This window comes from Salmo salar, chromosome ssa22 (genome assembly GCF_905237065.1).
Source record: "Salmo salar chromosome ssa22, Ssal_v3.1, whole genome shotgun sequence".
In the NCBI taxonomy this organism is placed as follows: Eukaryota; Metazoa; Chordata; class Actinopteri; order Salmoniformes; family Salmonidae; genus Salmo; species Salmo salar.
In genome coordinates, this window is record NC_059463.1 from 46,016,345 (window position 1) to 46,029,558 (window position 13,214).

The window sequence follows — 13,214 nt, forward strand, 5'->3', positions numbered from 1 at the left end:
GACTGCAGGTTGGCAATTACTCTTCTACCAGATGTCTGAACGGGACATTGACTGGTGACTTCCTGGACAGCTCCATTGACCGACTGTTCCCTCAGCAAAGGAAGAAGGGAAGCGTTTTTGTCGTTTGATGGGCCAAGTGGTGCCTGTGTAACCGATGTGAAATGGCTAGCTAGTTAGCGGGGTGCACGCTAATAGCGTTTCAATCGGTGACATCACTCGCTCTGAGACCTTGAAGTAGTTGTTCCCCTTGCTCTGCAAGGGCCGCGGCTTCTGTGGAGCGATGGGTAACGATTCTTCGTGGGAGGCAGTTGTAGATGTGTGCAGAGGGTCCCTGGTTCGAGCCCAGGTAGGGGTGAGGAGAGGGACGGAAGCTATACTGTTACACCTGGGTCAGTCTTCCCCTGGAATATTTCCCAGTAAAAAGCCCTATAGCAACAATCCAACCCTCTAGCATCAAATCTGTCAATTGAAACCAATAGAAGCCAAACTCTGTGTGCAACATAGCTAAAATGGTAGAGGAAACACTGGTCTGGGTCAGTATGAGAAAGTACAGAATGCTGCCGAGTGTGTTAGAATGCCAAGCAGGCAACTTTTGTCATCTACTAAGGCTGCTTGTAGCATGGTTGGGCATTGACACAGGCCTTGGAGGTTAAAGGTAAAGCAGTGCAGCGGGTGAATTTCGTCAGAAACAGCTCTGTACGTGTAACTCTAACCAATGATGTAGTTCTGAGGGGGTTAAACTCCCAAGAGCCAATCCAAACATGGCTGTCAATAGCTTCCAACAAATCACATGCTCCCTTTCAGAACTGCAGCTCTGGCCATATGCCATCTAACACACTCAGTGGAGAGGCAGTGACATATTATCATGGGGAATGTCAAGGGGGACATAGTGTGAAAGGCCAGATGAACACACACGTCTCTTCAAAGGATCAAATTGAGGTCTTGATGACCACCGACAGACACAGACCAATCAGACGGCCTGGTCTTTTCAGTAGGTGGAGAAAGATAGCTAACAGTATGCGATATGAAGGAAGCGGAGGGAGGGGTCCTTTGAAAAATGGTTAAAAGTGAGCGCTAAAAATAAACTAGGAAAGGCGAGAAAATTAATTATACATAACAAACAGCTCGGTTGGACGAGTGTGGCAGAGAAGAATTAGGACCGGGTTCCTAAAAAGCTTACTTTTTTTATACCATTCTGTGTCCCTAGCAGAGGGGATATTTGCATTATGATATTTTTACTTGGAGCGGGAGGGAGCATCTTGGGAAATGTTTTGATAAGGCTATGATATCAATTAGAGGTCGACCGATTAATCGGAATGGCCGATTAATTAGGGCCGATTTCAAGTTTTCATAACAATCGGTAGATCGTCATTTTTGGACACCGATTGTGGCCGATTACATTGCACTCCACGAGGAGCCTGCGTGGCAGGCTGACTACCTGTTATGCGAGTGCAGCAAGAAGCCAAGGTAAGTTGCTAAATAGCATTAAACCTATCTTATAAAAAACTAATCTTAACATAATCACTAGTTAACTACACATGGTTGATGATATTACTAGTTTATCTAGCTTGTCCTGCATTGCATATAATCGACGCGGTGCCTGTTAATTTGTCATCGAATCACAGCCTACTTCGCCAAACGGGTGATGATTTAACGAGCGCATTCGCAAAAAAAGCACTGTCATTGCACCAATGTGTACCTAACCATAAACATCAATGCCTTTCTTTAAAATCAATACACAAGTATATATTTTTAAACCTGCATATTTAGTTAATATTGCCTGCTAACATGAATTTCTTTTAACTAGGGAAATTGTGTCACTTCTCTTGCGTTCTGTGCAAGCAGAGTCAGGGTATACGCAGCAGTTTGGACTGCCTGGCTCATTGCGAACTATGTAAAGACCATTTCTTCCTAACAAAGACCGTAATTAATTTGCCAGAATTGTACATAATTATAACATAACACTGAAGGTTGTGCAATGTAACAGCAAAATTTTGACTTAGGGATGCCACACGTTAGATGAAATACGGAACCATTCCATATTTCACTGAAAGAATAAACGTTTTGTTTTCTAAATTATAGTTTCCTGATTTGACCATATTAATGGCCTAAGGCTCGTATTTCTGTGTGTTATAATAGAATTAAGTCTATGATTTGATAGAGCAGTCTGACTGAGCGGTGGTAGGCAGCAGCAGGCTCGTAAGCATTCATTCAAACAGCACTTTTGTGCATTTGCCAGCAGCTCTTCGCTGTGCTTCAAGCATTGAGCTGTGTTTATGACTTAAAGCCTATCAACTCCCAAGATTAGGCTGGTGTAACCGATGTGAAATGGCTAGCTAGTTAGCGGGGTGCGCGCTAAATAGCGTTTCAATCGGTGACGTCACTCGCTCTGAGACCTTGAAGTAGTTGTTCCCCTTGCTCTGGATAACCTTCTTTTGGAGCGATGGGTAACGATGCCTCGAGGGTGGCTGTTGTCGATGTGTCCCTGGTTCGAGCCCAGGTAGGGGCGAGGAGAGGGACAGAAGCTATACTGTTACACTGGCAATACTAAAGTGCCTATAAGAACATCCAATAGTCAAAGGTATATGAAATACAAATGGTATAGAGAGAAATAGTCCTATAATTCCTATAATAACTACAGCCTAAAAGTTCTTACCTGGGAATATTGAAGACATGTTAAAAGGAACCACCAGCTTTCATATGTTCTGAGCAAGGAACTTAAACATTAGCTTTTTTACATGGCACTTCAACACTTTGTTTTTGCATTATTTAAACCAAATTGAACATGTTTCATTATTTATTTGAGACTAAATTGATTTTATTTATGTATTATATTAAGTTAAAATAAGTGTTCATTCAGTATTGTTGTAATTGGCATTATTACAAATATATATAAAAATCGTCCGTTTAATCATTATCGTCTTTTTTTGGTCCTCCAATAATCGGTATCGGCGTTGAAAAATCATCATCGGTCGACCTCTAATATCAACCATCCTGGGGTCTGTTCAAATGGATAGTGAGAGAACGAGTGAGAGAGAGCAAGACACAGCCAGCGCAGGCCGAGACCGACAGCCAGCGCAGCCCGAGACCGACAGCCAGCGCAGCCCGAGACCGACAGCCAGCGCAGCCCGAGACCGACAGCCAGCGCAGCCCGAGACCGACAGCCAGCGCAGCCCGAGACCGACAGCCAGCGCAGCCCGAGACCGACAGCCAGCACAGCCCGAGACCGACAGCCAACGGAAGCAAAACAATCAAAAGGAGAGAAGCGGAGGAACAGAGAGAGGAAAGAGAGAAGCGGAGGAACAGAGAGAGGAAAGAGAGAAGCAGAGGAACAGAGAGAGGAAAGAGAGAAGCAGAGGAACAGAGAGAGGAAAGAGAGAAGCAGAGGAACAGAGAGAGGAAAGGGTGAGGGAAGGGCTAAAGATTTAAGAGAGGAAGAAGCTAAAACTACAACCCACCTCCTAGCCTTGACTTGGCCCACAACCCCAAAAACATAACACCTCCACCGGTACGTATAGGAAAGCAGATATTCCATTACGCTCTATTGGGGAAGCCTCAATCATCTTTAAAGGAAGGCTGAACTTCCTGATTTGGCCTCGTTTTTCAGCGGGTTCATTAAGAAATGCAGCGGCCATGATTGAAGCCAAACGAGAGATGTATGGGGGGGGGTGTTTAACGTGGGTGTCTCATGTGTGTTCGCACATGGCAAGCGTTTGCACATTCACTCTGCCAAAACAGTACACAGTTAGTCACTCATCCTTCTAGATAACTTAATGTCTAACCAGGTCTTCAGCCAGATGGTGTGAAACTGAGGCAAAGTTCGTCAGGATTGAGATAAACCCAACCCGAGGAAAACTATTACGGTACCCTTAACTCTGACATACCATGTTTTCCAATCAACTCGCAAATCTCCGTTTTGGACGAGACTGACTTCATGACCAAAATTATCCTTTTTACACTTTGTAGTACATTTTGAGTCTATAATAAGTGGCGGATTTGACCTTTTATATTTAGGTGCAGGAGCTCCACAATACTTTTGAGCTATAAGAGGAACAAGAGCTCAAGCAGTAGAACATTTGAGATGCCGGTACTCAGCTCCGGTGAGCTCCTGCCCAAGTCAAGCACTGATGGAGTCATAACTACACTATTCCTTAAAAGATGTCCATTTGGGGCACTTACAGCTTCTGTGTAAGTGAGAAGAAAAATTACTTTACCAAACATTGCATTTATCAAGCAAAACATCAGGTCCAATGTATCAAATTCCCCTCAGACGATTGTCCAACAACTTGGTAAGACGTGCAGGTGAGTTGGGCTCAAGATGAAGAGAAAAGTGCATCAAAAAGCAGCAGCATCATTCCTACGCAAGTGTCATTCAGCTACATTGTTGCCCCTGGTCGCTGTAGGTCGTGTACTGATAACATTGTCAAGGCTCTACACTGGCGTTTTTTTACAACGAGCACGTGCGCACCTAAGTTGGGAAATGTGGGGGCACATAAATATTTATTTGAAGTAATAAAGCTAGAATTTTTCTAGGCGCACTGAAAAATATGTATGCGCATATACAAGTAAAATGGTCACACTGTAGAGACCTGATTGTATCAACTTGCAATAGAGCGCTACAGAATTTAAACATTGTAGCCGCAATTAGCTGTGTAGACTAGGCTACAATCCATTTGCAGTGGAATCTGACATTTTGAGAGGCTAGAAGACCAACCAGTCTGTCATTCAGTGATTTACAAGCCAAAGCCATGCCAACCCTATGGCTGATTAGTGTCGGTGACATTCAACTAGTACCGCCTACTAAACAAGCATTTATGTCAGGTTTGAGATTTTTCATAATTGACATGTGAATAGGTGTCATAGCCTTTAACCTGTTAGGGCTAGGGGGCAGTATTTACACAGTCGGATAAAAAACGTACCCGATTTAATCTGGTTATTACTACTGCCCAGAAACTAGAATATGCATATAATTATTGGCTTTGGATAGAAAACACCCTAAAGTTTCTAAAACTGTTTGAATGGTGTCTGTGGGTATAACAGAACTCATATGGCAGGCAAAAACCTGAGAAGATTCCCAGGAAGTACGCTCTCTGACCATTCCTTGGGCTTCTTGGCTCTGTTTATTGAACATTTAGGATCTTTGCTGTAACGTGACACTTCCTACGGCTCCCATAGGCTCTCAGAACCCGGGAAAAAGCTGAATGATGTTATTCCAGCCCCTGACTGAAAAACATTATCGCCTTTGGTAAGTGGCCGATCAGAGGACCATCAGACTGAGGCTCGTGCACGAGGGGATCCCATGTTTTTATTTTCTCTCTCTTTGAACATAAACACGCTTTCCCGGTCGGAATATTATCGCTTTTTTTACGAGAAAAATGGCATAAAAATGGATTTTAAACAGCGGTTGACATGCTTCGAAGTACGGTAATGGAATATTTAGACATTTTTGGTCACGAAATGCGTCGTGCGCGTCACCCTTCTTTACACTTCGGATAGTGTCTTGAACGCACGAACAAAACAGAGGATATTTGAACATAACTATGGATTATTTTGAACCAAACCAACATTTGTTATTGAAGTAGAAGTCCTGGGAGTGCATTCTGACGAAGAACAGCAAAGGTAATAACATTTTTCTTATAGTAAATCTGACTTTGGTCAGGGCTAAACTTGGTGGGTGTCTAAATAGCTAGCCCTGTGATGCCGGGCTATCTACTTAGAATATTGCAAAATGTGCTTTCACCGAAAAGCTATTTTAAAATCGGACATAGCGAGTGCATAGAGGAGTTCTGGATCTATAATTCTTAAAATAATTGTTATGTTTTTTTGTGAACGTTTATCGTGAGTAATTTATTAAATTCACCGGAAGTTTGCTAGTTCTGAACGTCACATGCTAATGTAAAAAGCTGGTACAAATATGAACTTGATTGAACAAAACATGCATGTATTGTATAACATAATGTCCTAGGTGTGTCATCTGATGAAGATCATCAAAGGTTAGTGCTGCATATAGCTGTGGTTTGGGTTTATGTGACATTATATGCTAGCTTGAAAAATGGGTGTCTGATTATTTCTGGCTGGGTACTCTGCTGACATAATCTAATGTTTTGCTTTCGTTGTAAAGGCTTTTTGAAATCGGACAGTGTGGTTAGATTAACGAGAGTCTTGTCTTTAAAATGGTGTAAAATAGTCATATGTTTGACAAATTGAAGTAATAGCATTTCTAAGGTATTTGAATAACGCGCCACAGGATTCCACTGGCTGTTACGTAGGTGGGACGATTTCGTCCCACCGGCCCTAGATAAGTTAACCACCAAGCCCATGTCGGTTGCCTTGAATTATAAAACTGGGGGCAACGGACAAGACAAATCCATCACAACAGATTTAAATGTGTTTGCTTTTATATAAATTCACATTTGGTCAGGGGGAAAAAAAAATATATTTTTTAGTTGGTGAATGCTGTATTTTTGACGTGTAATTTGTCCACAAGAATAATACTGAAAAAGTATTCGAGCAAATCCAATAGAGTAGCCTATATCAGCGCATATTCAATAGATGACATTCATTGCATGGGGTAGACCAACACACCCACAGACAACTCTCATCCTATTACTCCTCAATATGGAATTATTGCTGTTGAAACAAAGCCTACAAATTGCCTCTCACTAGTCAGCCGATTATGGCTCTTTTCACACACCATTTATCATTATTTTAAAGTTAATAAGGTAATCGATTTTTTTAAATCCAAAGCTGCATACTGGTTCCCATGAGAAATGCTACACCCCCTTATATCCATTTAGACTGCATTTAGACAATTCCGATATTTTTTCAAATAATTTGTCTTTTTAAACGAATCACATCAGATTCTTTCACATAATATATTTTTTCAGAGCTGATCTGATCGGTCAAAAATATCAGAATTGGGCTGCCTGTCTAAACGCAGCCTAAGTAGCGTAGAACGACTAAGAAGTAACCCTATTAAATAACCCCATACGTGAGAGCATGCCGCGAATTTCAATGTAAAGACATACAAGACCCACACATGCCTCCCCACTCACCGCCCAAGAAAGACTGTTTTCCAGGCGACAGTGTCTGTCTGTCAGTGAATAGCTATAATTATGTAGTCTATGGAGACATTCCTTCTCAAAAACGCAATGCAACAGCATTCCCTTTGCAATGAGGTAACTAATAGACAATGGTCTGCTTTCCAGTTTTGAAACTATAGGTCCTTTCCCATGTTTGTTCAAATATAAAAACAAAACGGATATAAGGATGCTAGGATAGGACGTGGGATAAAACCTGGGTGAATTCAGCAATAACATAGGCTCGAACTCTTCGAGCCCGATTAGGCTCGAACTCTTCTGCTCAGCCTATTTAAGTATCCTATGCGCTTGTACTGTATAACAAACAGTAAGTGGATGCATCCACACACGGAACAGTAAGTGGATGCATCCACACACGGAACAGTATGTGGATGCATCCACACACGGAACAGTATGTGGATGCATCCACACACGGAACAGTAAGTGGATGCATCCACACACCCAACCCTTGCCAACGACATAATGTCCGCAGTTTTCCCACTTCGGTGTTGATCAACCCTTCAACTGGTTGAATTGGGCTACATTAAAAAAAATAACCGGTTGTATGCGCATCCAAGACAACATGCAAAACAACTACTTGTTAAGTTCAATAGGCTACACAGGTAAATAGACTGGTTGCGCTTTGGTAACCCGTTGTTCGCCTAGTACAAGGGCTGTTTAGAAATCACAAGCTTCAAACTCTTACAGTCAGACGCAACTGTAAAACTGCCAAGACAAACTGTCAACATGGGAGCGAAAACACCCAAATGTTTCAACCCAAAATAAACGTTTATCTCATTCAAACAACGCACCAATTGATCTGGATAGGCCTACTTACAAATTCAAGTGATCCTTGGGTTAGATATCCATGCCATGGTTAAATTCCAAAACTTAAAAGACATTTTCACTCGTCACGGACTACTAGTGCGCTCACCACGCCGGCTCCCTTCGTGTGTATGGAGAGGAATGCAGCTCGAGGCTTCCAGTGAGAAGCCAGCCTCGATGTGAGCAAGCGGGGCGCGAGCAAGTAGCGCGTGGATATGTGCTGTCTTGTCCCAATACCTTGTATGGTCCACAGAGGGCGTCAGTGAGTCGGCTTGTGGCCACAGCATGTAATTGGCAAAACAATCTCACTTTCTTGGTCTTTGATCTCGTTTCATAAAATGAGAGAGACATTTTCTCTGGGTGGAGCAGTGGAATGAATAAGGTTAGGCAATACGAATACCAAATTACCAGTCTACATTTGTCTTTGTCAGCAAGAGAGATTATTGCTTCAGGATAGGCTTGGTTGTTCACAAACAGGGTTCATTACAGACCTGTCTATAGAACATGTTCTTTAAGACAGTAGAAGTGACTTTGAAACCTGAAATGTTAATATTCATAAATAGTCTCACAGAATCTCAACATCTTACTAAGTGTGTATTGGGCACAGTTCCATGGGTCCCTCGGCAAGGACGCTTTTGGGATTGCTGAGTTATTCCAACAACCACCTGGCTCTGTGTGTTTGCACGTGTACGTGCGTGTAAGTGTGCATGTGTGTGTGCGGCTGTCATGATTTGGAGAGGTAGTAAACAGAGGATCCGACGTGGTCTGAAAGCAGAGAATATTTAAGGGTATCTATTTGTTTGTTCATTGTTGTTATTTTTCTTTGTATTTGTTTTCAATTCATATAATATTATTAACGTGCTCAGGAAAAGAACAAGCCGTTACATTGGACACATGCAGTTGAAATATGTACTGACTGATCTGTTCGGGGGCACAACTTTGGTTTTAGAAGTGGGGGGGACATAACTTGGCGGGGGTCCTGCCATTTTGGGGGGCATCTGAAGCTCATTTCCTGCATTTCTACACAATCTAATATGACCTATGGCCCTTCTAGTTGTCTCTATTTAGAACAACAAAAAGTAAGCAAAAATGCTCACAGTTATCAAGCTAAGTAAGAGATCATTATTAAATATGTTTAAGTGATTGATAAGACTGAACTAGATCAATGGTAATTCAATAATCAGTACTGTGTTGCACCTTAAATCAATAGCCTAACAAATGAACAACTCTTATAAATAAAGTACAAAGACTTTTTATTGTCTTTATTAAGACATTGTCTATAGCAAATTTCAGCCAGACCGCCCAGCCAGCCCAAGCCGCCTCTCTCTCCAACACAACTTCCTTCACATCCTTTTTTTATATTTCAAGGGAAAGGTTTGGAAAAACAAAAGTTTAATAAAAACACACATACACCTACACATTAACACACATAAACAGTACATCCTTCATATAATTCATATCATAGGCCTAATAGTAATGTAGAGTTCTTTTTACTTGCACACAATATAGCTGGGTCACCACGTCCTGCCCCTAGGGGTACACGGCACTGCGGCGGCACAAGCCAACACACCCCACTCAGCTTTAGGATCTTAGTGAAACATTCATTATTGGTTTCAGGTGTGTTAGGCCAAGGCCAGAGTGACAACCAACAGTACTGCAGACCCATAGGGCCAGGACTGAGCAGCCCAGCAGCTATGGATTGCCTAAATAGGTATCTCCCCTGACGTGGGCATGTTTTCAATGCAGACTCCTTTTGTTGTACAGTATTCCATATAAGGCATCCAGTGATACATAACTTGATATTTCTTCCATCCATTGTGGGAGGATAACCAAACCTTGCGAATAATGGCAATGCATTTCTAATGGCATGGCATTCTAACATATCTGTATCCATTCATCATCGATAGCATCTCCCAGGTCTTCCTTACATTTTTGTTTTAAATGTTGTGTCATCTGGAAAATACTCTATCAACCCTTGACACAGTTTGGTAATCAACTTTAGAGGTTTGGTAGACTGCCTTAAAATATTTTCAATCTTTGAAGCTTCTTGCTTGTCCAGTGTTTGCTGGACAAGACAAATTGGTCTACACGGACAAGTTCTGGGCTGCTTTAGATCTTAAAGATATCAGTTTGTCTCTGTGAATGGTTTGTCCTCTGACAAATCAACTGTACATTTCGGTGTTCCTCAAGGTTCCGTTTTAGGACCACTATTGTTTTCACTATATATTTTACCTCTTGGGGATGTCATTCGAAAACTTAATGTTAAATTTCACTGCTATGCGGATGACACACAGCTGTATATTTCTATGAAACATGGTGAAGCCCCAAAATTGCCCTCGCTAGAAGCCTGTGTTTCAGACATAAGGAAGTGGATTGATGCAAGCTTTCTACTTTTAAACTCGGACAAAACAGAGATGCTTGTTCTAGGTCCCAAGAAACAAAGAGATCTTCTGTTAAATCTGACAATTAATCTTGATGGTTGTACAGTCGTCTCAAATAAAACTGTGAAGGACCTTGGCGTTACTCTGGACCCTGATCTCTCTTTTGAAGAACATATCAAGACTGTTTCAAGGGCAGCTTTTTTCCATCTACGTAACATTGCAAAAATCAGAAACTTTCTGTCCACAAATGTTGTAGAAAAATTAATCCATGCTTTTGTTACTTCTAGGTTGGACTACTGCAATGCTCTACTTTCCGGCTACCCGGATAAAACACTAAAAAAACTTCCATTAGTGCTAAATACGGCTGCTAGAATCCTGAATAGAACCCCAAAATTTGATCATATTACTCCAGTGCTAGCCTCCCTACACAGGCTTCCTGTTAACCTGTTGGGGGTAGGGGGCAGTATTGACACGGCCGGATAAAAAATGTACCCGATTTAATCTGGTTACTACTCCTGCCCAGTAACTAGAATATGCATATAATTATTTGGCTTCGGATAGCAAACACCCTAAAGTTTCTAAAACTGTTTGAATGGTGTCTGTGAGTATAACAGAACTCATATGGCAGGCAAAAACCTGAGAAGATTCCTTACAGGAAATGGCCTGTCTGACAAGTTGTTGTTCATCTTGGCTCTTTTTATTGAAGACTGAGGATCTTTGCTGTAACGTGACACTTCCTACGGCTCCCATAGGCTCTCAGAGCCCGGGAAAAAGCTGAATGATATCGAGGCAGCCCCAGGCTGAAACACATTTACGCTTTTGGCAAGTGGCCGATCAGAGGACAATGGGCTTAGGCGCGTGCCCGAGTCGACCCCATGCTTTATTGTCTTTCGTCTGTTTACCTAAATGCAGATTCCCGGTCGGAATATTATCGCTTTTTTACGAGAAAAATGGCATAAAAATGGATTTTAAACAGCGGTTGACATGCTTCGAAGTACGGTAATGGAATATTTAGAATTTTTTGGTCACGAAATGCGCCATGCTCGTCACCCTTCTTTACCCTTTCGGATAGTGTCTTGAACGCACGAACAAAACGCCACTGTTTGGATATAACGATGGATTATTTGGGACCAAACCAACATTTGTTATTGAAGTAGAAGTCCTGGGAGTGCATTCTGACGAAGAACACCAAAGGTAATAACATTTTTCTTATAGTAAATCTGACTTTGGTGAGTGCTAAACTTTCTGGGTGTCTAAATAGCTAGCCCTGTGATGCCGGGCTATCTACTTAGAATATAGCAAAATGTGCTTTCACCGAAAAGCTATTTTAAAATCGGACATATCGAGTGCATAGAGGAGTTCTGTATCTATAATTCTTAAAATAATTGTTATGCTTTTTGTGAACGTTTATCGTGAGTAATTTAGTAAATTCACCGTAAGTTTGCGGGGGGTATGCTAGTTCTGAACGTCACATGCTAATGTAAAAAGCAGTTTTTTGATATAAATATGAACTTGATTGAACAAAACATGCATGTATTGTATAACATAATGTCCTAGGGTTGTCATCTGATGAAGATCAAAGGTTAGTGCTGCATTTAGCTGTCTTCTGGGTTTTTGTGACATTATATGCTTGCTTGAAAAATGGGTGTCTGATTATTTCTGGCTGGGTACTCTGCTGACATAATCTAATGTTTTGCTTTCGTTGTAAAGCATTTTTGAAATCGGACAGTGTGGTTAGATTAACGAGAGTCTTATCTTTAAATAGCTGTAAAATAGTCATATGTTTGAGAAATTGAAGTAATAGCATTTCTAAGGTATTTGAATTTACATTTTCATTACATTTAAGTCATTTAGCAGATGCTCTTATCCAGAGCGACTTACAAATTGGTGGATTCACCTTATGATATCCAGTGGAACAACCACTTTACAATAGTGCATCTAAATCTTTTAAGGGGGGGGGTTAGAAGGATTACTTTATCCTATCCTAGGTATTCCTTAAAGAAGTGGGGTTTCAGGTGTCTCCGGAAGGTGGTGATTGACTCCGCTGTCCTGGCGTCGTGAGGGAGCTTGTTCCACCATTGGGGTGCCAGAGCAGCGAACAGTTTTGACTGGGCTGAGCGGGAACTGTGCTTCCTCAGAGGTAGGGAGGCGAGCAGGCCAGAGGTGGATGAACACAGTGCCCTTGTTTGGGTGTAGGGCCTGATCAGAGCCTGAAGGTACGGAGGTGCCGTTCCCCTCACAGCTCCGTAGGCAAGCACCATGGTCTTGTAGCGGATGCGAGCTTCAACAGGAAGCCAGTGGAGAGAGCGGAGGAGCGGGGTGACGTGAGAGAACTTGGGAAGGTTGAACACCAGACGGGCTGCGGCGTTCTGGATGAGTTGGAGGGGTTTAATGGCACAGGCAGGGAGCCCAGCCAACAGCGAGTTGCAGTAATCCAGACGGGAGATGACAAGTGCCTGGATTAGGACCTGCGCCGCTTCCTGTGTGAGGCAGGGTCGTACTCTGCGAATGTTGTAGAACATGAACCTACAGGATCGGGTCACCGCCTTGATGTTAGTAGGGAACGACAGGGTGTTGTCTAGGGTCACGCCAAGGTTCTTAGCACTCTGGGAGGAGGACACAATGGAGTTGTCAACCGTGATGGCGAGATCATGGAACGGGCAGTCCTTCCCCGGGAGGAAGAGCAGCTCCGTCTTGCCGAAGTTCAGCTTGAGGTGGTGATCCGTCATCCACACTGATATGTCTGCCAGACATGCAGAGATGCGATTCGCCACCTGGTTATCAGAAGGGGGAAAGGAGAAGATTAATTGTGTGTCGTCTGCATAGCAATGATAGGAGAGACCATGTGAGGATATGACAGAGCCAAGTGACTTGGTGTATAGCGAGAATAGGAGAGGGCCTAGAACAGAGCCCTGGGGGACACCAGTGG

The 13,214-nt window shown here is 42.5% G+C and overlaps 1 protein-coding gene across 5 annotated transcripts in view; it reads right to left on the reverse strand.

Moving 5' to 3' along the window:
• The window catches only part of LOC106583586 (plexin-A1), a 371,415-nt gene extending 363,328 nt beyond the window's left edge, over positions 1-8,087 (reverse strand). For 2 of the 5 annotated variants that reach the window (XM_014167946.2, XM_014167944.2), the window contains exon 1: positions 7,918-8,085. The gene's annotated coding sequence lies outside the window, so the exon portion shown is untranslated. Of the gene's footprint in view, positions 1-7,917 lie in introns of all 5 variants that reach the window. The other 3 variants (XM_045705581.1, XM_014167948.2, XM_014167947.2) reach the window with 2 other exon arrangements.
• Positions 8,088-13,214: the final 5,127 nt, after the last annotated feature.